General features: G+C 41.2%; 1 protein-coding gene across 1 annotated transcript in view; it reads left to right on the top strand.

The window, feature by feature from the left end:
* sash1a (SAM and SH3 domain containing 1a) overlaps positions 1–23,806 on the top strand; it is a 370,653-nt gene that overhangs the window by 223,966 nt on the left and 122,881 nt on the right. The gene's annotated exons all lie outside the window — the stretch shown is intronic.

Raw genomic sequence — 23,806 nt, forward strand, 5'->3', positions numbered from 1 at the left:
AAAGCATGTATGAGGGTTTCGGCGGCCTGCGGTGTGAGACAGTGGTTCCCAGATTAATACAAAAAATAGGTCATGGCTAGTGTAATATATAATAATTCAAGATCCTCCATGTCACAGCTCGTGTGATATAGAATAATTCGAACCATGCCTTCATTCATCTTTCTACCCACCACCACCACTTTCTTAGGCTCCCACCCTCACCTTGGATATCAAACAAGACCTTAGGACGTCCAGAATGTAAGGCACTATATGTGTAAATGTTTTTGATGTTATTGTAACATTTGCAGTTGTGCCTTATCGAAACATCTCAAAGTGCTTCACAGGATTTGATGTAGTGTGTAGTGATTGCGTAGTTGTGGGAGAACACAAACATTTGCACACAGTAATCTCCCACAGTTGTCCATGGAGTGAGTGACCAACTTTATTTACGGGAATTTTGACCAAGAAATTGGGAAAAAATGCCTTTTCTTTTCAAATAGTGACATGGGATCTGTAACCTTCACCTGAAAAGGCAGACGGACCTTGGTTTTACCACTCATCTGAAGGTGGCATCTCTGACAATGCAGCACTTCCTTCGTACTGCAGTGGAGTATCAGTCTAGACCAGTGGTGGCCAAGCTTTTTGGTTACCTACTTTTGTTACTTCTATAATTATTTTGTTCATCAAGCTTTTTGGTTGGCCAACAAAATAAGCAAAGATATAATGAAATAGTATAGATTTATGGCATGAATCCAGAAATGTTCAATCAAGATCTTGCTTCAATTTGATGTTTCAGTTCTGAAATATCTTACCTGAAACTTTAATTCAGTAATGGTGAGTCACCTGCCATGGTTTCCAGGATTTCATACAGTACCAAGGATTTGCTTGGATGTGCATTTTGTCTTCACTCCAGGATGGGGTTATGAAATAACTGTCCTGTTAAAAGGATAACACAGCCAGAGGCTGTATCAGAAAAATATTAATTTAGTTGCATGGAGATGAGGTAGGATTTACAATGTTGTTCAGCATTGCTTTTTCAATGAGAGCTTGGCACATAGCCAACTTGACACTTCATCAATCATGCTGTAGTTAAAAATAGTAGACATTAATTGAGCATCAGACACATTAGAGAAGATTTAATAATTACAGACCATGCTGCTGAGTAATTCAGAAAAGGTTGTGAATTTCATAGCCTCAAGGGTCTTGTGAGTGCACAGTCGGAGCCCATTTTATGTTCAGACCAGGAGCTGGAACCTTCATCTGAGGATTTGGAGTCACCGCTTCATTTGTTTTAAGCAAAGTTATCAAAACTGGTCCTTGTCATGTAAAGGTATAGGGCCAGCCAGGCCCTCCTTGTAAATCATTTGAATTGTTTTTGCTTTTGATCACATTTCTACTGTGTTTTATGTTTCACATTTGATTTTAAAGTGGATTGAAAGCAAACATTATTACAATTGCTCATAATAGTATAGTATTTTATCTTATAACAGTTTACAGGATTCACTGTAAATTGTAGGGACTGTACACTGTTATAGTATGCATAATGAAAGAAACCCACCAAAAATGGGTTTGTTAATTGTGAATGGACTAAATTTACGATATTTATCATTGCAGACAGGAGCCAAAATGACTTTTTTCATCCACTACCATTTATAACTACAAACAAACCTTTTTTTCAGCAACCACTCAGGGGACTGGACCAAAGTGGCCTTTATATAAGGGTGGCCTCTATGAACCGGTTCATTGGTGTGTGTAGAATTGATAAGTGTATAGATAAATATAGTGCACATACAAATCCATAAAAAACAAATTAGTTTTAATAAAATAATAAATCAATTACAAAACACAAATCATTACCGTTTCCGCGGACCAGAAATTTCCACAGACTCGTGTATAGACTCCGAACACACGCCAACACTGAAAAGGGTATTAGTTTACCGACAGGGCTAAAAAAGAGTGGCTAATGGTTATGTTAGATAGATGGTTATTGAATAGAGGTGGTGTATTATGGCAAATCGAAGTTTTCCAGGGTGGTTGTTGACAGCAGGTGGTTGCTGAATATAGGTGGTTGCTTCAACAGGTTTACTCTATAAATTTTGTGCCAAGGTGATGTGTGAGATTTTAAACAACTATTGCATCTCAGCACACAATTAAACATAGCCTGCTTTGATTGCTACAACAACAACTTTCAATTATATAGCGCCCTTCACGTCGTCCAGCGTCTCGGAGCGCTTAATAGTACGGAGCCCAATACCGAGCTGAAGACCTTCCTCAGTCAAAGAGAAAATGGGTAGCGAGGGGGTAAGACAAAGGGATTGAGGGAGAGAGTTCCACAGCTTTGGGGCTGAAAGCATGGCTGCCGATGGTGGAAGGTCCAGGGACAAGGAGGAGGCCGGAACCAGTTGAGCGGAGGCAGTGGGTAGTAATGCAATTGCTCAAATTGGAAAGAATTTTTTGATCCAAACTTTATTCAGTACAAAATCCTGATCCAAATAAATCATCCCCACAAACTATTTTTAGCAATTTGCATGCTAAATATAATCAGTCTGCTGACAATGTTCAGTAGCGTATTTTTAAAAGTTAACATCAAATGGTTTTGTTAAATATTTTATTTTAGAGCGCATTCCTAAAATGACTAAATGCCCCCTGGCACAAAGATCTGCAACATGCCTATTTTTAGCTGCGGTTCATAAGCCTTGATCCAAGCATAAAACATTGTGGAGAGTGATTGTGCATTAATCTCAGCTCCTCCGTGAAAAGTGACGTGCTGCGGTTGTCATGGTTTCCTGATCTTTGAAACAAGCAAATAATTAGCCACCAGTGAATGTTGTTAACAGGCCATAAGATGGTGTGGTTGCTGAGAACTCACAAACTGAATGAAAACATTTTTTACACACTTTTTACTTTTGGTTAATATTAGTTGTAGATTTGGAACAATAATTGGTCATTCATTGTGACCCCCTTGAGTTACAGAAGTCACACTGTGTGATTAGTACCTTCAGCCCATGGTCTTTTTGGTCCCCGCAATGTGAACCACCCCTCTCCCTTGCGTGATGGCCATCAAAACAGTGTGAACATACAAACAACAGTGCAAGGAAATTGGATATCCGTGAGACATTCGAATGAAACCTGTGACTTAAACTGTGCTTATCTGTGCTTATCAGGTTCTAAATTGATCTGAAAGTGAAATTGCCTTGTTTCAATCGACCCAAATCAAACAGTTACCATGGAGCACTAGGAACAATTTTAACACAGAAGCACATGTATGTTCATAATTGCAGTGAATGCAAGGCCTGTGCAGCTTCAAGGGCAGGGCATATTTTCAGGGAAGATGTGTAAAGCATCTCATTCCACTCTGAAGCCAGACAATGATGAAGCCATGTGTTCTTTCAATACATCATGTAAACAGAGATGTACGTGATGAATATTCAATGCCCTTCCCTGTTATTTGGACAGGGTTTAAAGATGCAAAACGAGTGCAAGATTCACACTGGACTCAGATTTCAGATGTTCTTGAACAATGGAAAGAGGAGTGTTTGATTACTATCTGTGCTGTTTGCAGTATTGACACATGGTGGCCAAGTGATGCATAGATAGACCCACACTCAGGAATTAACTATTGTTCATTTGGTAATTGGCAGTGAGGTACTCAACATTTTCATCCACCATTATCACTAAATTACCAGAACATCAAGGCATCACTGATGAACCCTGGTGAAAATGTACAAACTGATGACAGGCAAATAAACCTTCGATGAATGATTGTTTGCAAAGTGCGGCAAACATTTATAATGAGTTTGTTTTCCATATTAAATGTTACATTATTTAAACATGCCTCTGTTGACATCTAACACCAGGTTCACTTTGATCAAATCAGTCACTTGAGTTGTTTTCAGGATGAATGAAAGACATTACCAGAGAAATGCATTACTGAAGTGATTACACACAATATGTTGAAAGACCATCATGTGTGATTCACATCTGGAGTGGTCCAATGATCGATGGTGATATCCATTGATTTGCTGTGGTAGATCGATCCAGACATACGTGCAGATGCTAAGAGTGACATAGCAGAAGGTTGCAGCTGGTATCAGGTTTTGTGGTTTGAAAGCAGGTGAACTATACATAGCTTGCTTGAATCTCATCAAGCACTCTACCAGGGTCTCTTATCTCCCATCAGGCAATTCAGTATTCTTTCCTTGCAGACTTCACCAATGTCATCCTTGTCCACGTTCTCCCCTTCAGTTGTCCTTTTTGCAGATCTAACATGATGAGTAATGATAATTACTCTGTGCCACATGAGTGCTTTGTGTGTGGATGTTGTACATACTTGTGATACACATGCACTTATCGATGTGTATGAGGTGCATTGTGATGTGTTAGCGCTGGAATCGTTCAGCGGTTTGGAAGTTGCTGAGCTTAAACTAGGAAATTTTAGGATCAGGAAAAGGTGACTTGGTCGAAAAAAAGCCAATTCTATTTGGCTTGCTATCAGCTCAATTTTCATTCGTCTCACTTTATCTCATCTCAAACCACTTTTTGTAAAAAAGTACATCTCTCAATTATTGTTAAAACAATTTAGGCTATTTCCTGCAATAGACTTCCCAATAATTGGACCCACATGTTTATCTTCCGTTGTATAAGATAGTTGTGACTGGCTGTATATCCTGATGGAGGTTACACTGGTTCATAAACTGAAATGGGGGGATGTTTGTGCAGAGAAAAACCATGAAAATACAAACTACAAACTGTCTTCATTTCCGCAGAATCATATGCAACTGTACATTTATAAACAATATGTAATAGTTTTCACAAAGTGGTAATTTTCTCTCTGACGCACTCAGAACACTAAAAATAAAAAAAAATTATGGATTGGAGAAAAGGCAGACAGTGGCAAACTTGTCTGAAACAACAGCAATTTGCCATCCTCAGCTCTTTACTACATAAACTCAGACTATCCAGAACTCTGCAGTCTACTGTCTCCTGCACAAGGTTCTGAGTGCCTATCACCAAGCTTGCTCAGTTCCATTGGCTTCCTGTCCCTCAGCTGATCAAATACAAGATCCTTGTCCTCACCTTTAAATCCATCCACGGTCTTGCCTCACCCTACCTCTATGACCTCCTTCAAGCCAACTGCTCCTTTCGCTGAGTGAGCACCAGCCTGCTTCATGCCCCTAACCCTACTGACCACACCATCAGCGGGCAAGCTGTCAGCCATTTTGTCCCACTTTCTGGAACACCAACCTGGAGACCCTCTGACTCACTCCTTCCCCTCTTTCAAGGCACGTCTCAAAACATAGCTCTTTGACTGCGCTTTCAGTCATCTTTCCTCTTCCCCACCCCTGTCTCAGGTGCCCATTCAGCAATGAATGAGCTTTGTAAAGTCCCCCTGACGTGAAAAGGGGATATTTAAATGTAAATTGTATTGTATGTATGCTATGCAGGGTTGGAAGGGCAAGAGCTGCAGGGCTTTTTCCTTTCCCGCTGGCAATGCATTGAGGTTCTGTAGTCCAGCTGCTGTTCCTTTGGATGTTTGTTCCTTTGGATTCAATATTCCACACATTATATCCTCCCAGATTCCTTTAAATTTGGATATTTCCTTTAAACTCCTCTGTATTCCTTATTCTTCCATGATGGGAGGATGAGTCAGACTTGCAACTTTATATCCAAATTGGTAAAACATGTGGGATATGTAACAATTATTCTGAAAGATTGTATCTTGCCTGGATTAAATTGGGAAAAGTATACAATGGGGGGGAATAAAACTATATTTGGCAGTAAAAAAAATCCTGTGGAGTGCTTCGAGACTCCCTCCTAATGTGAAAGGCTTTACATCAAATACAACAACAACAAGATTACATTTGTATAGCGCCTTTCACGTCGGGAGGACATCCCAAGGCGCTGAATACAAGGGTTGTTGTTTTTGTTCTCTGGATTTGCTTCCTCCATTATTTTGCAATGTTTGCTGACTTGGAAGGACAATCAGGCAGGCTGTCCCCAGGTACCTGTAGTTGACCAGCAGCTGTGTAGCAGATGCTAGGATTGAACTCCCTTCTGATGTCTCCTCCTTTCCTGTGAGGAGGCGCTTTGAGCTCTGATGTTTGGCACCTCCTGACAATCTGGGAACATGCATGTGAGATATTGATGGCATCGACCTGTGTCTCTGCTGCAAAATCATACTACCATCAAACTTATTCTGCTTGCATGCACACAAATAAATGTTGTGCAAACTTATAAATGCCTAAACTGACGTAAAAGTTTGACCTTATAAAAATAATAATACTTGCATTCGATACAGCGCCTTATCATGTAATTGAGACCTTCAAAGCACCTCACGGGATTTTTGTAAGAAATATAGTACTATGGGTATTTTGTAGCCAAGCGTGCAGATAGTTTACACACAGCAATGTTCCACAAACAATCACAAAATGAATGACTAATTTTATTTGGGGGATTGGTGGCCAAGGCATCAGGGGAAACTCCCTTTGATTAGTGCCATTGGATCTTTAATGTCCACCTGAACAGGCAACGTCTCATTCGAAACATGACACCACTGACAATCCAGTGCTCGCCCAACACTGCAAGGGAGTGTCGGCTTAGATACTCTGATTATCTTATACAGTTCTGAAAAAAGTGCATAAAACTGCACTTTCAATTTAACTGCATGGAAAGCCCTTAGGGTCTCCCCCATCTACACCCCTCCCCACCTAGTTGTTCTCAGTGGTTAATGTTGGTGGTGAAATATCTTCTCTTATTTCTCTCTCTGAATTTAGTCCCATTTATTTTCCTTAACTTGCTTCCATCACCCTACCATGCGGGTTCTTACGTGAGTGGAATGGGGAATAGAAGGTGGGGAGCATCTTGCTTTACTGTTGGCAAAGATCCCTTATCGAGTACTCTGCTACTTCATCGTAAGATGAAGTAAATGGTTATTCTGATGTAAAAATTGAGTTCTATAACCTTTCTAACTCCCCGTTTTTGTCACCTTTTACATTATTGCTCTGGATGAAGGCAAGGGGGATTTCTAATTAATCCCATTTGCCAAGTTGTATGTACTTTTTTTCAGAACTATTGAGTTTTATATGATATTTCAGTAGCTGTTAATAAATTGCTGAGTCCTTCAGGCAAGAGTAAAAGTTCTCCTAACTTCAAAGCCCATATCAGAAACCATATAAATTGGAATTCACCTTTTTTTATCCTTGTTCTTATTATCCCAGATTAAATTAATTTTCTTTTGAGAGGAACTAAATGATTGAAAGGTTTTACTAAAATCTGAATGCATTTTTGATATGTTATTAAACATTTAATTGCATGGAAAGTCCTCAGGCTCTTCCCCCCACCCCCTCCAGCTGTTCTCAGTGGTTAATGTGCTGGTGAAATATTTTCCCTTATTTTTCTCTTTGAATTTAGTCCGATTTATTTTTCTTAACCAGCTTCTGTGACCCCATCATTCGGGTCCTTACATGAGTGGAGTGGGGGGAAGCATCCTGCTTTATTTTTGGCATAAAACCCTATTGAGTAATAGTAGGAATGCAAGACTTGCTTCAACTTGGCTTCAACTCCTTGTGCCTGTGCCATAATGACTCCCTAGGAAAGCTAAATACTCCTAATCATATCCTCCTGATATTTCCCATACACTTCAAGCGTTTATTCTTCAAATCTCTACCTTGCTTGCTTTATCTACATCTGAACCTGTTTGTAAGCACTCAAGCGCTCCAAATCGCTATCCCATGTGAAGAGAGCAATAAATACATTATTGTAGGGCTCATACTTGGGAGTAGTTGATGTATTCCTGTTCAAAGTATTATTGACGGGTGGTTGGATTATTGGAACTAGTTCCACTTGCCATCTTATCATTTCTCCAATACAATACAACTTTTGCTTCTATTATGCCTTCCACATCAGGAAGTATCGGATCTTTGATATGCCAGGATGGGTGTGCACTATGGACAATATTTACAGTGGATATTGATTGGAAGCCCCAGAAACTAGTGTGTATAATTTACAATACTCTAGTACCAGAGTAACCTAATACGTCAAAAGCAAAAGTCACCAGATATTCAGTAGCGTTATCTACCTCCTTTCTGCAGTATCAGAATTCACAAAAGTAAATATCTAATGATATTTCACACATGCAGGAAAGTCTCAATGTCATCTGAGTACTTGTGCAAGTAAAGGGAGTGTTATATTATCAGAGGTGCCTTACTTCAGATGAGATGTTAAACTGTCTGCCTGTTCAGGCAGATGTTGAAGATCTTGTGGGGTTGCTTGAATGGCATCTCCAGGCAATGTCAAAGCATTGGATTCTCAGAGGGCAGCAACACCTTCAGTTTGGTGCCGGTCTCGAGTCCCTGGAGCTGCAAAGTAGGAGTTGCAAAATTCTCTTAGAATATAAACATTAGCAAAGTAAGTTACTGTAAATATGAGAGATTACAATCAGAAGCATTATAGGAAGCTTCCCTATGAAACAATTAGTGAGGCCACTGCCTGGAGAGAAACTAATTTATAAAGGCCGGGAGATCCAAGTTCCTCGCTTTTGAATTGTTACCAACAATCACGATCTAGTTTCACTCATGAGAAATGGTCCCCACAGGCAACCTAAACCAGTGGAACTAAACCACAGCATGAATTAGCACCTGCAGCAGACAAGAGCAACATATTTGGAAAGGAAAACATAACAACAATAATATACAGTATGTGGCTATTTAATAAAAAAGAACTCCCTAATTAAATGTCGTAATGCAACCAAAAATACTATAGAATGTGCATCACTGCATTTAGTGGGAGAAATGAACAGTTGAGGAAGTATTTCTCGTGTCTTCCCATTTGAGATATGATAACTGCAGAAGAGGCAGATTCACGTGCTTTCTGAGATCATAATGGGAGGGATTCTCACACTGGTATCAGTTATAGCAGAATCCGCACTTGATTCCTGGTGCACAATGGGGTCATCGGTTTGCATAAACTTCTCATTTGCATTTTAATAGAATTTTCCTACAGAACTTAGTAAACAGCAAACAACACAAAAACGATAGAAAAGAGAGTCTGGATTTATTTAAAACTGTACAATAGAAAATTCCATATTTGATCTGTTTAATATGCAAGTGATTTTTTTATAATCAGGTTTTGGGTTCAGTGCCTGGAACTGGAACCAAATATCTTGTTGATTTAATGGGAATATTTGGGGTTGAATGTTGCTATCGATAAGGAAATAATGCCTATTCCATTCAGCAGTTGCATTAACAAAGAACAGCTCTGTAATGTACCATGCTGTTGTGAAATCCATCCCGCTATGTAAGGGGACTGTATTCCTCATCACGTGGAGTCCTGTAGCTCAGTGGTTAGAGCACTCGCCTCACAAGCGAGAGACCTGGGTTCGATTCCCGGCAGGCGAAACCTTGGGCAAGTTTCCTTACGCCTCACGCCTGATAATAATGCCTCAAGAAAAAAAACAATAATAATTTGATCATTTCAACCCATGACTGTTTCTGGGACACTGCTGTGCCCAATTATCTGCCGCGTTTCTCCCACAAAAATGCAGTCAATTCACTTTACAGCCTATTCTGTGAAGTGCTTTGAGACGTCTAGAAGACATGAAAAAATGCTCTATCAAATTCAAGGATTATTATTACTATCTGCTTTCACAGTTGTTTGAACGTCCTCCGTGTTGTCCTGTAATTGGGAAAATCATATAGGTGCGCTTGATGTTCAACACTCAACCCACCTGTAACCAGAAAAATTAGCCGGCAGCAAAGAATGCCAGATGTGAGCAGTTAGTTGGCTTTGCTGATACCACTGCCTCTTACCATAGAACCATAGAACACTGCCAGTAACCTCTGAGCAGGTAAACGTGATAGCAATCAGTTTAGCTTTACCTTTTGATTTAAGAGTAACAGTAATTATGCAGCCAACACACATAGTGGAGTCCTGCAGCTTAGTGATTAGAGCACTCGATCCGCAAGCAATAGGACCAGGGTTTGATCCCCAGCAAGGCAGAATGTTGGGCTAGTTTCCTTACTCCACACGCCTCTGTTTACCTAGCAGTAAGTAGGAACCCAGTTGTTTGTCGATTGGTGAATCGCTTTCCGGGGGTAATAATTCCTTCAAAATAAATGTTAAAATAATTTGGTCACTCAATCCACGACTGTTTGTGGGACACTGCTGTACGTAATTGGCTGCTGCATTTCGCCCACAAAATATACAGTCAATTCACTTTATAGTATATTCTGTGAAGTGCTTTGAGATGTCTCTAACATGTGATAGGGCGCTATATCAAATGCAAGGATTATTATTATAATTTAATGTAGTCTAAAGGTCCTCCCACCAAGCTGAAGACAGGCAGATGTCCGCCAGATAGTTGAGGAGGAAACTCTGAGGTTAGGGGCGACAGCTGCTGGAAGGCGTCTGAGTTCGTGAACACTCTGGGGTCCCCAAGCCTTAGCTCTAGCCAACCTGCGCCTAATGCTTTCCAGAATTAGGTAAACAGGATTCATCCCTCCAGGGAGAGTGTGCACATTCTATTCCAATAATCTATCTGGAATTTCCACGTAGAATTGGGATGCATGGAATTCTCAGCTTGGTTTGGATACTCGTCAGCATGTGATGAGTTTTCACATGTGTCAGACACCTGCCTGACCCCCATAAAATATTGTAATATAGGGTTCTACTTAATTTTTTAATAATAATAATCCTTGCATTTGATATAGCGCCTTATCACGTCTTCGAGATGTTTCAAAGTGCCTCTCAGAAAACACTGTGTGTTTTGTGGGTGAACCGCGGCAGCCAGTTGTGCACAGCGAGTCCCACAAACAGTCGTGGATTGAGTGACCACATTATTATTATTTTGGATGGATTATTACTCCCAGAAAGCAATCCGCCAATCAACTAACAACCGGGTTCCTACTTACTGCTTGGTAAACAGAGGCGTGTGTGTGTGTGGAGTAGTAATAATAATAATAATAATAATCCTTGCATTTGGATAATAATCCTTGCATCATGTCTTCTAGACGTCTCAAAGCACTTCACAGAATATACTGTAAAGTGAATTGGCTGTGTATTTGTGGGCGAAACACAGCAGCCAATTGTGCACAGCAGTTTCCCATAAACAGTCGTGGATTGAGTGACCAAGTTATTATTGTTATTATTATTATTAAGAAATATTATTATTAAGGAAACTTACCTAAGGTTTCGCCCTGTCCTGCCCGGGAATCGAACCCAGGTCCTCTCACTTGAGAGGCAAACGTTCTAACCACTGAGTTACAGGACTCCACAATACACTGGATACACTGTGGAGTGCAGTGACTGTGTGTTTTGGGGTGAGAGGGAGGGGATGAGGGGGGACAGACTCACTGTACGTAATAGGAAAAATAATAACAATAGGAAAATATTCTAGGCTCTTATGCACACATCAGATGTGAACCAAACAATTCTGTGTGTAGTAATGATCCAGATCTCTATAGCACTTAAGCAATTGAATTTAAACTAGAAAATTACTTAATTTTGGCAAAGGTGAGTAGCCAACCTGATAAAGCCTTATGGAGTTGCAAACTGAATCTGCTGCTTCATAATTATTCTAGGGCCTTGGACGTATATGGTGCCTTTCACAGAAGGTAAAATTTCACGGTTCCTCCTGACATGAAAGGCACTATATAATGTTATTTATTGCTGTTGTTGGTTTACAGAGATAATGTGGATCACCAATCTGGGTGGGAAGAAGGGACAGTTTGGGGTTATTGCACAGTCTAAAGAAAGAGGGTTAAAAGAGGCACAAATGTGAGAGACAGAGGGAGAGAATGGAATAGAGGAATTATAGAAAGATGCCAGGCAGGGGGAATTAGGATGGGCAGAGCCTTATGTGGAATGTAAACACCAGCCAGACTGGTTGGTCCGAATGACCTGTTTTAGTGCTGTGCATTCTATGTAAGATAAAATATGTCAAATAGCCTCCTGCTGTAAGGAAAATGTGTAGGTTTTTAAGGGGTTTTGAATGAAGGCAGGAAGAGAAGGAGCAAGCAAAAGGAATTTTGGAAGAGTTACAGAGAGCAGAGGCATAGTGGCTGAATGCTCAGCCATGGATAGTAGGGAAAAGGAGACAAGGTACAAGGACGAGGCCTGAGTTGGAGGAGTGAAGTGATTGGGCTGGAGAATGTGGTTCAAGGTGATCGCAGAGGGAAGGTAGACAAGAGCATGAAGTAATTCAAAGGTAAAGACTAGGATATTGAAACCTGTTTTGCTACTTTGGCAGCTCTGTGGCAACATGAGCAGAGAAAAGAAGAAAGCAAAACCTGAAAGCTAGAAATGAGAAATAATAGCAGAAAACGCTGGACATCAGCAGATCAACAGCAAATCGATATCTCAGAAAGAAAGATAGGTTAATGTTTTCTGTATGACCATTTATCAGTTTGTCACACAAAGCTCCAATTTCATTGTCCTCTGTGTGCACTGGCCTCTGTCAGTCTAAGTGATGACTAATGTTTTCATTCATGGAATTGATGTCTAATTTGAGTGATATTAAGTGTAGATGAATTGCTGCAAGAAAATGTTAGTTTTGTTGATCCTTGGAGACGTTTACTCAACAGATGTTGAAGGTTGTATTCTGTATGGCTGTTTTACAACAGACAACAGCTTTACCAAATATTGTTATGACAGATCTCCAAATATTATTTTTAGTTTATGATATCTCATCCATGCAAAGGCAATATTTTTCAGCCAGCTTTTCTCCACTCAATTTTCTATTCTTGTCTCCTCTCCTCTACTGGTTTGAGCTTCCATGAGCACCTGCCCTTCTGAGTTACCTTTACCCCCCCAGACACCTCTCCTCCACTGGCACAATACTTTCAAAACCACTGTCATCACCCGTCTCCACAAGAAACCCTTGCTGGAGCACTCCATGCTCTCAAGCCATTTCCAACCTGCCCTTTCACGCCAAGAACTTTGTCTCTCCAGTTTTGAGCACTTGATTATAGGAAGAATCCTAAGGCCATAAAGAGGGTACAGAAGAGATTCAGCAGGACAACACTAGATCGGTTTTTTTCTTACAAGGAAAAACTGGAGATATTGGGGTTGTTTTCAATAGAACAGAGAAGGTTGAGAGTGGATCTGATGAATTTTAAGGTAGATTTTAAGATAATGATGGGTTTTAATAACACCACTGAGTTGGTAACTGGAAGGCATAGACCTAAAGTAATAAAAGGACAAAGCTATAGGTCATTTTTTTTCACAAGCAAAGGTTTTATAGGATGTGGAATGCCTACCTAGCATAGTGGTTGAGGCAGAATCCATATAATCAACAATAATAATAATATTTGCATTTAGTATAGCTCTTTATGTTGGGAGGACATTCCAAAGCACTTCAAGGATACATTGTGAAGTGCAGTGACTGTGTGTTTTGTGAGCAAATGTTGTTAAGAGGGAATTAGATAAATATCTGACAAGGATGATGATGGTTGATGATGGTCAATCAATTTGCCTTTAATACAGCAACATAAAATATTGCAAGTGCTTGCATGACAAGGAGTGTATTAGAAAAATCACAGCATTTACCTTCTGTATGAATTGTGCAGCCTCTCCTTTTTAAGAACAATGTCTCATTTTTGTGCAATTTTTCAGTTGGCTTGCGCAAAGTTTAATAAACTGAACGTTTCGTTCAATTTCCTGTGCGCAAATTGGCTGCCACGTTTGCCTACAGATACAAAGTCACTACACTACACAGTGAAATCTTGGAAGTACTTTGAGACATTTCAACAATGTGTTAAGGGGCTGATTTAAATGCAAGGATTATACAGGATTATTTTTAATTTCAACGTGAGCAACATTTTTAAAGCACAAAAAAACTTTAGGCGGTTGCTTGTAAAAGGAAAAACAAACTAAATTGATCTCTGGTTTTGAAACACCAGCTAATTTGTGTCATTAAAAAAAACCTTAAGGATGGATAACATTCTGCACATCAGATTTTGCCACTGCTACATAACCCCATACTGCCAAGGTCGGTAAATTTACTGACTATGGAGAATTAATTCCTGTTCAGAAGCTTGATTTTAGCTGACTGTCACAATTTTTCCTTTTCAATTTCTTTATATTTTTTATTTTGGTTGGGGGTGGGGTAGGGAGTTAGGCGGAGGAGGTGGTAAGGGGAGAGAGATTCACACAAGATTCAGCTGAAATTGCCTTCAGCCCCAAGAAATACCTCTTCATTTTGCTGGCACTGCAGCGCGCTTCATTGCTGAACTCAGCAAATGGAGCCTATTATACCAGCCGCCTCTCCCACCTTGACCTTGCCCCATTTTCTCCGTCACACTCTTGTCCAGCTGTGCCCAGCCCACACCACATCTGTTCGTATTTAGATGTAGAGGGAGAGAATACCTTTCGAAAATGGGGAAAGGATAAAAAAAAGCAGTTCCCAGAATATGCCGACTTGATGTTGAATTCAGCTCTATGGATGTCCAGTGAATGCTGTTTGCACCTCTATCGCATTGTTTAATAGAGCTTGTTGGTTAATAACTGCATGCACAAACAACTAATTGCAAAAGGTTTATGTTTGTGTAGATTTGCTTCAGTCTGCTACTTGTCAGCAGGGCAGCCACACCTTCAGGCATTGTGTCCTTCACAGCTGCTGAGCAAGAATCGCTCTTTCTTCTGGAATCACTTCCACAATGATTCATTATGTTTGTCTCTCACAAGATAATTGTATCCAGCACCAGAAAGCAGTGCTTGACCATGTGTATCAGTCTTGCGTAGGCACTTCACATATAGATTAATAGGAAGTACGTGGTGCATTTCCAGACTATTTGGGTTGGTAAATTTTGATCATTTTCTGAATTTGGTACAAATGAAAAAGAGCTGGTATCTAACCCTGCACTGTCTTATTTTGTTGTGTTTCTGTTGGAGTATATCAGTAACAATCATTAGATTGCTAAATATCTCGTCTTTGTGATATGTGTTGAGTACAGGAATTTGAAAACAGACACTTTTATATCAATTATTTTAAAGGTGGTGATACTTGGTGAGCGGCAGTTTCACATTACACAGGTCCAGAGCTGCCACCTTGGCTATTCCTCCCACATTCCTCCATTTCAAAACGTATCTTTTTGAACCCTGCTTTCTTTCCCCTCACATCAGCTCCCGTTCTCAGCTCCGGTGCCCAGACAGAATTTGTCAAGGGCTTTGGCACACCCTCCTGATGCGAAAGGTATTGTACGTAGATAGTGAATGCCACAGAGAGTACCACGGATGTACCCAACTACTTCTTCGGCCCAAACCCATCTTCGCCTGTCACTGATCCCCAGCGCAATCATTTCCTGGCACCAATCGCTGAATAATGATCAGAAATCCTGGCTCCCCCCACCCCGCTCACAGGCACTGAACCCATTGTAGCCACACTGGTGCAATCAGCTGACTCAGCAAGGAAGAGGGATTATCCTACTCGGCTCCTGTTAACCCTGCAAGACAAAGCCCTAACAGGCAGGTTGTTCCTTGACGGACAAGAAGCAGGAAGCTTGTCAGACTGTGCTGCTTGAAACTAAATCAGCAGCGTAAATCATCCAGCATCAACTGTGTTTGTCCCTTGTTTTATTTTTGAACTCTGCATGAGTGATGGCAATTCTAAAACAGCATTTCTCTTTTCATTTTTGTTTATAAAATTCTCACAATAACACAGACGCCACAAAAAGCCTCAACTCAGGTGTATCAAAAATATTCCCTATCACTTTTTGTCTTTAAAAAAAAGCTAGATTAATTGTATGATGCAGACTTCAACTGGGCTCTGATCTTTATCAATTTGATGTTATTGTTTTAAAAGTAATAATGTTGGATTGGAATTAGGGTACATTAACTTTACCGTGAAATTTAAAATCTTAAAGTAGATGTCAGTCTGGTTCAATTGGTAGCAGTCTTGCCTCTGTGTCATTGAAGGTTGTCGGTTCAAGCCCCAGGTTGGGACTTTGAGCTTGTAGTCTAGGATGACACGTCAGTGTAATGATAGAAGAGGGGATTTTCTCTTGATGTCCTGGTCAACAATCTCCCAAGATAAACTTCATTTGATGGGTGTTTGTGGTGCTTTCACTAACAAATACACAATAACTTCACTTTGAAAAATTTCCCTGTGGAGCTCTTTGAGATGTTTTGACATTATAAGCATTCTAAGAAATGCAAGGATGATTATAATTAAAAATAAGAACTCTAGTCCATAATGAATTACGTCAATTCTCTTGAACAGGGACCTTGAGTCATGCTATAATTGTAGCATTGCTGTTTACTGTAGCTTTGAAGAAATTGCCTATGCTAGTGCTTTACTTCTGCACTTTACCCTTGGCTAGCCTGAGTTACCTTTTATTGTAAATGTCTTCCAATTAGGTGGTGTCAGCTTGGCTCAGTTGATAGCATTCTTGGCTCAGGGTCAGAAGGTTGTAGGTTTTAGCCCCATGTCAGGACTTGAGCTCCTCGTCTAGGGTGACACTTCAGTCAGTACTCAGAGAGTCTGCATTGTGGAGGTATTATCCTTCACATAACATGTTAAATCAAGATCCTGGGCTCCTGTTCACAGGTTAAACTTGTTAGAATAGTGTTCAAAAAGAGAAGGGAGTTTCTCCCAGTTCCCTGGCAAACAATCCTTCGGATTAATCTGGTTCTTCACCTCATGGGTGCTGTGGACATTTTGGGCAAAAATGACTACTGTGTTTGCTAACAAAAAACAGTAACTACACTTGACAATGATTGCTGCAAAGCCCTGGGAGACATTTCAACATCTAAGGTGCCATGAAAATGCGAATTATTGCTTCTTTCATTTAAAAACGGGTCAAACAAACTGTCAAAAATGAATAAAGTAAAAGTCAATAAATGTTGAGACTTCCTGCAAACGCTGGACATTAACCATACGCCAGTCACGTGTCCATCTGGGCAGCATGGTGCTGGCAAGCCCAGCATTGGAACCTTCCCCTTCAGCCTGTGGCTGCAAGATCCCCATTTCACACACTCCAGTAATGGGATTTGGACCCTGGTTGTTGTTATAAGAGATAAAGGCTCACAAATTGAGGCTGCATTAATGGAATTCCAACTGTTGAACATTCATCTCCAGTCCCATGTCCTTTCAGATAGTCAAATTATGTACAGGCCCCGAGTTATAATAATATGATCATTTTATAATAATTTCACCCAGCCAGATTATTGTTGCTGTGGCCTCGATGCTGCTCTTCTCTTTATAGTGTGCACCTTTTAAGATTGAGTTGTAGTTCTGTTGGAGAATTTTGTCAGAGAGGATATTTCCAGTCTGTTGTTACTGATACTGTTTCCACCTCTGTTGCAGATGTGTGAAATGCTGTACATACTGTTCGATGTTCAATATTGTTGAGCTCACTGTTTGTTCCAAATTGAGAATCATATTTCTTATAGCGACACAGAAGAAAAAACAGAAGTGATTGTCAGGATTGCTCTTACAGTGAGAAATCAGGGATAATGGAGAGCAAAATACTGCAGATGCTGGAAATCTAAAACAAAAACAGAGAGAGCTGGGAAAACTTAGCATGTCAGGCAGCATCTATGGAGAAAGGAAACTGAGTCAATGTTTCGAGTCCACAACCCTTTGTCAGAACAGTTCTGATGAAGGGTCATGGACCCGAAACGTTGACTCACTTTCCTTTCTCCATAGATGCTGCCTGACCTGCTGCGCTTTCCCAGCTCTCTCTATTTTTGTTTATAATGAAGAGCAAATTGAATGCGAAGAAACCTTTTTCCTGTTTTGTTCAGAAGTGCACGCAAGACAGAAAGTCAGGGTCACAGGAAAATGAAGCCTTGTTGTTCCAAACATATAAATCTACTTGTTCTTGAAATACTAATCTAAGCATACAAGGATTTTATGGGATTTATTTCACAGGAACATGCTTACACCCTCCAGAGAATATTTGCTGTTAACGTAGCCATCCTCCTCAGCACTCACCAGTGCCTCCTTGCTTATAGCTCCTACTTCCTCAATCGTCCTAACCACTCTGTCAAACTCACTGAACCAGTGCAGGACCTTGGTGTTCAGCTCAAGACAGCTCTCTTTCCTCCCTCACACCAAATCCCTGACTAAGACCACTTTTCTACTTCTTTGTGTTCTTCGTTGTTGAAAGGTCTCAAAGCACTTCACAGAATATATTGTAAAGTGGATTGACTGTGTATTTTGTGGGCTAAACCCACAAATAAACTGACCAAAGACTAAGGAAGAAGGGGAGGAAAAAAGTTTGATAACTGTTTAGGAATCCTTTAATTCCACTTTCCACCAATCCTTGAGCAATGATATGCAAATTTCCACAGGAGAACAAACTTTTGCTGCCATCTAGTGTCAAGTGCCCAATGAACAAGAGGCAAGGCAGCTCTGGAGCTGCTGCACAGTGTGCCACACAGAGCCGTTTCCAATCATTCTGCATGATTAACTAAATGGAACAGCTCATTAATGTGTCTGGATATTAGTCAGAGAGGTCAGGCCAAGTCAATGAAACTGCTTTCATTTCGGGCTGCAATCCCAGAAACTGAAGTCATCCTCGTCCATTTGCATATAAATTGCTATCATAAACACATTCTGATTGTTCTTTAAAAAGAACTCTTTCCCCCCCCCTCCCCATTATGAATTCAGAAGAAAATATACACTTTAATGTAATCAACATATCAGAGCGAGTGTGGCGAACAATACATTGATCAGAGCTGGCGTGTAACCTGAGCTGTTCATGTCTAAAAATGGTAGATGTGGAGTTCAGCGTGTTTTCAAGCGTTCCTCTGTTCATAGGCAGGCATTTTGCACAGGAAGGTTCCTTACAGGACAATTGGAAAGAGACACAAACTGAGTAAACTCCCTGGAGACATTGAGCTGTGGACTGTCTATAAGACGTCACATTGCTACAGGATAACTTTATCTCCACATAATGTCTGACGTTCTCAGCACCACTTGCCCAGCGCAAGACACAAAAAGCAATCCGTGGCAAAGAAATCGATCGAAGGGTATGAGGCAGAGCTGTCTAACTTATGTTGATCAGTAAAACTAGTGATCTATTCTCTGTGACCTTATACTATAGTGGTACACGTTGTGGCAAACGGTTGCTATTTTTAGCGACCCCCTCCCCCATAGAATAAAGCATGAACATGTTTTTTTTAATTTTGGGATTTAACAGAAGGACTGCAATGGTCTAATTGGGTGCTACGTTCCTCTAAGGAGACATGACAGCCATGCACATAGAGATATGTGATGTTGAGTTTTGTTTAGCAAGTGTCTTGATTAATTTCTCCTTTCATCAAAACAATGTTTCATAATTCATCTTTCCAAGCAGTTAATTGTATAATACACGTGCCAGCTACTCAGATTATATTAATGTTAGAGCAACAAAAAGAGCTTTTTTACTAGCAATGCCAGCACTTGACTAGAACTTAACTGGAATTAATCTTCATTTTAATATTGCCTCCATACGTACGAGTATGGCAACTAGTCGTTCTTGTACATAGCCCTGAGGCCACATGTGGCCGACCAGTGACCTGCAGGAAATTATGTTAGAAAGACTCAGAGAAAGACAACAGTAGAGGCTAGGTCAAAATGCTTCAGGAGGTGGCTGGGAAGGGTAGGAGGAATCAGCTTGAAGGCACAATCAAAGAGATAGGTCTTCAGATGGGTTTTCAAAGCAGAAAGAGGGGGGAAAGGCCATGGGATTTTGGAAGAGAGTTTTACAGAGGCAGGAGCAAAGTGGCTGAAATCTCATCTGCTGATGGTGGAGTGGAGAGGATGGAGGGTGGGGTACAGCAGTCCAGAGTTGACAGAATGGAGGGAGTGGATGGAGGACGAGGGTTGCAGGAGATCACAGAGTTAGAGTGACACAAAGCCCTACAGAGTTATTTTAAAGTTAGGAAGAGGATCCTAGTTGATCTTGGAGATAGGGATCCAATGGAGCTGGGCGTGGATGAGGGAGGTAGTTTTGTAGAGCCTAGTGCGGGAGGAGATACAGACTACAAAGTTCTGGAGTTTGTGGAGGGTGTAGCTGGGGAGGCCGGGAAGACGGACATTGGATAATTGGAATATAAAGATGACCAGGGCGGTGCGGTAGCTGAGGTAATGCAGAGGTGAACAAGGTTATGAAAATGGAGGAATGTGGACATGGTCGGAGCCTGGATGAAAGGCTAAAGGAGAGATGAGGATTGAACAAACAAACTGTCAGGGTTCCACTCAGGCTCCATTACATGAAGAAATAATTGGGGAGGTTGATACTGTCAGAAGCCAAGGTGAGGAGTTGCTGACAGGAGTTGAGCAGGATAGCATCAGTTTTGTCCATGTTAAAGCTCAGCCAGAACTTGATGTCTGACAGGCAGTCTGTCAGTACAGTATTGGTCCCAGAGTCAAGAGTGGAGACCGAAAGGTAGAGTTGGATATCATCTGCATACATATGCATGTGAACTCCATGCCTGCAAATGATATCACCAAGAGAGAACATGTAAATGGTGAAAAGAAGAGGACTGAGGCTAGAGCCCAGGGAATTGCCCCATGTGACTAGAGTAGGAGGAGAAGCCAATAGGTGAGATATAGCGAAAGCACTGGGACAGTTAGGAGCGAAGCCAAGAGATTGCCCCCCCCCCCACCCACCCCAGTCATCTCCACTCAACGGCAAGCTTTCAGCCACTTTGCCTTGCCCTCTGGAACTCTCTGTCAGGGTGGACTCAGAACTTTTTGGGCGGGATGGAAGCCAGTTTAGAGGGACCCAAACAGGGAGTGGAGTCAGGTACATAATATCAGATACAAAATAAACAGTCAAAACTACTTTCCAGTATAATCCTGTGAAGTGCTTTGAGACGTCTTGACCATGCGATAAGGCGTTATATCCAATGCAAGGATTATTATTTTTATCATCATCATATCAGGTATATGATACAGATATATAATTTCAGATTGTAGAGAGTACTGTCAGCTATATATCAGAGCACAGAGAGTATAATCAGGGATATAGTAGACACAGAGACCACAGTCAGGTATATATGAGAGCACAGTTAGGTATCTAGTTTCAGTAGCAGTTGGAGCTGTCAAGTTTCTTCGGACAACCCCTTACTCACAGATACAAGAACATTTGCTTCTGAACCCCCTCTCCAGATAATGCGTGCCAGCAGCTGTCGCCTCAGACCTCAGAGATTCTGTTTTGACAGACATCTGGTTTTATCACAGCGGAGAGACCTTTGGAAAAAAAATGATGACGTGTTAATCCATCTTGAAGCTCCAGAGTCCCACATCCAATCTTGAGCGCACGGCTTGCTGGAGACCAGATGGTTCTCATGCAAAAAGCTTTGGCAAAAAGACACAAATCTGTCAGGAAGGTGAGTCTGGCGAGTCCAGAGTGACAGTTCGAGGCATCCTGGAGCCCTCCCTCCTCCCTCTCGCCCTCCCTCCCTCTCCCCCTCCCTCCCTCCCTCTCGCCCTCCCTCCCTCTCGCCCTCCCTCCCTCTCATCTTCCCTCGCGCTCCCTCCATCCCTCTCACCCTCCCTCCCTCTCACCCTCCCTCCCTCTCACCCTCCCTCCCTCTCACCCTCCCTCCCTCTCACCCTCCCTCTTTGCAGACGTTTTCACTTTCTACCCACAAATCCACCTCACAGCCTATTCTGGCACGGATCAGACTGTCACTTCAGATTCTCTAGTTCAGTGATTTCACTCAAAAATACAATTGACCAGGCTTAGAGTGGATTTTGTATTCTCTGTTTGTATTGGGTGTGAACCATAATCAGACGGGATCTTCAGAGCAAACATTTGTGTAGCACTGCAGCAATGTTCTTTCTGGGAATACAGCTTTAATTTGCTTCGCTTCCCTCAACCTTATTCACAGTAAGACTGCACATAAAGCAAGTTTGGATGGTGAGTAAAGTGTGGGCTGGAATTGTTTTACAGTAGTTGTTTTATAATAGTTTCCTCCTCTCTCTCTCTCTCTCTCTCTCTCCCCACCCCCACCCCTCTCTCTTTGTCATTTTGGGGGGTAAATATCCAATGTGAAGTAAAATGAAAAGACAACATTTGACTCAGATGTCATTTTCAACAGGGAAATTTTGATGCTTTAATGACTGTCATGTTCCTCAATGAAGAAACCATTCTGAATGTTCTATAATAAAATGTTTTTCCTTATAAGAGAAATCAGGGACCACAGTAAACCAGGAGCTAAACAAGGTGATTACTGGATCATCTCTTCCCCATCCATCCCTCACCCCCAAGTCTCCAGTAGTTCTTTTTATCATCAAAATATTCGCCCCTATTTTTTCTCCTTTCCTTCAGCCTCTCCTGGATATTCTTTAAGCATAGTCAGACACCCGGCTGATCAAAACCAACATTTTTGGCAAAATCACGAAAATGGCCAACCTAACTGGATAAGATCCTGAATGAGACACTCAAGGGGGAAAAAACTCTGCGCCTGAGAAGGCATTTTAGATAAGCACAAACAAGGCTGACTTCCAGGGTGTTAGGTTGCTGCCGATATCATTTCATTTGCGAAGTGACATCAGTGATGCTTTCTATTCATAATGCATTAACATTAACAGCACTTTCTGTGAATAATGTGCGGAAAGTGATGATCTGCAACCTGGAAGTAAAAAATTTTTTTAAGTGCAGAAAGTTGGCTAGTTGGAGGCTGGGTGTACTGTGCTTCTGGTTTGTGGGTCCATAGATGCCAGGTACCTTCAAGATCTCACCTAAGCGACCAGTCTTCCTGTCTGAGGCTTAAGAGTAAGCTTTTGTCTGGTTATTATAATAATACTAATCCGTACTTTTGACATAGCGCCTTATCACATCTTCGAGACGTCTCAAAGCACTTTACAGAATATACTGTAAAACGAATTCACTGTATATTTTCTGGGCGAAACGCGGCAGCCAATTGTGCACAACAGTGTCCCACAAACAGTCGTAGATTGATTGACCAATTAATATTTTTTAAAGGATTTTAAAAAAAACACACACCTGCATGTGAACACAAGTTCTTTCCGAGGGTCTCAGGATAACGATCAGGAATGTGAATCCTGGCTGTTTTTTCCCTCCCAAATCCAGGGACACAGAGGCCATTTGTAACGCTGCAACTGCAATGCTGGCTAAGATCAGCCAACTCAGCACAGACACTTAAGCCGCTGTCGTTACCCACTACCACTTACCCACTAGGATCTGGCCTCCAGTTTTAACCTTATCTTTAAATTTTGCTTTCATCTTTTGCATAAGTTCCCCCCATAACCTTGGTTTTCCCTCATCTTTGACTTTAGAAACTCCATCCTTCTCTTCAGGAATTGTATTTAAAGATAGCTTATTTCTGGAATTGTTTAAATTTTGCAGGCATTTCCTTTCCATAGCTTTTTTTTTCCTCTTTTGGCATCTGCTTTCTATAATTTTTAGCTTTCTGCCTCGAAACACATCTTGCAACCATTGTGCATGGCTGACAGAACACACCTATTTCCCACATTGCATGCAGTGCATTCAATAGACAGGTCAGGGGAGAAAGTGCTAAGGCCACAGTCATAACACCCCACCCGACCCTTTCCTCCTCAATGGTTTCTAGTACAACAAACATTAAACTGACCATTACTGGATCTTTACCAAGGGTGGTAGTGCCACGCCTTTGCCGTTGATCACCTTTATGTGTATTCTATTAATGTTACAGTTCTCAAGTACGATGAGTTCTAATCCTACCAGCCCTTACCATACGCTGCATATTAAGCTATAATACTGCCTCCTTGTCCTGCATGTCTATGATTAACAGCACATACGTGTACTATGTGGCAACATGCCAAGTGTTATCCATCTTAGTGGGCCTTAAGCACTCATAGTCTGAGGCCAATAGGTCGAGCACATGTTTCAGACAG

This window comes from Callorhinchus milii, unplaced genomic scaffold (assembly GCF_018977255.1).
Source record: "Callorhinchus milii isolate IMCB2004 unplaced genomic scaffold, IMCB_Cmil_1.0 Scaffold3, whole genome shotgun sequence".
Classification (NCBI taxonomy): Eukaryota; Metazoa; Chordata; class Chondrichthyes; order Chimaeriformes; family Callorhinchidae; genus Callorhinchus; species Callorhinchus milii.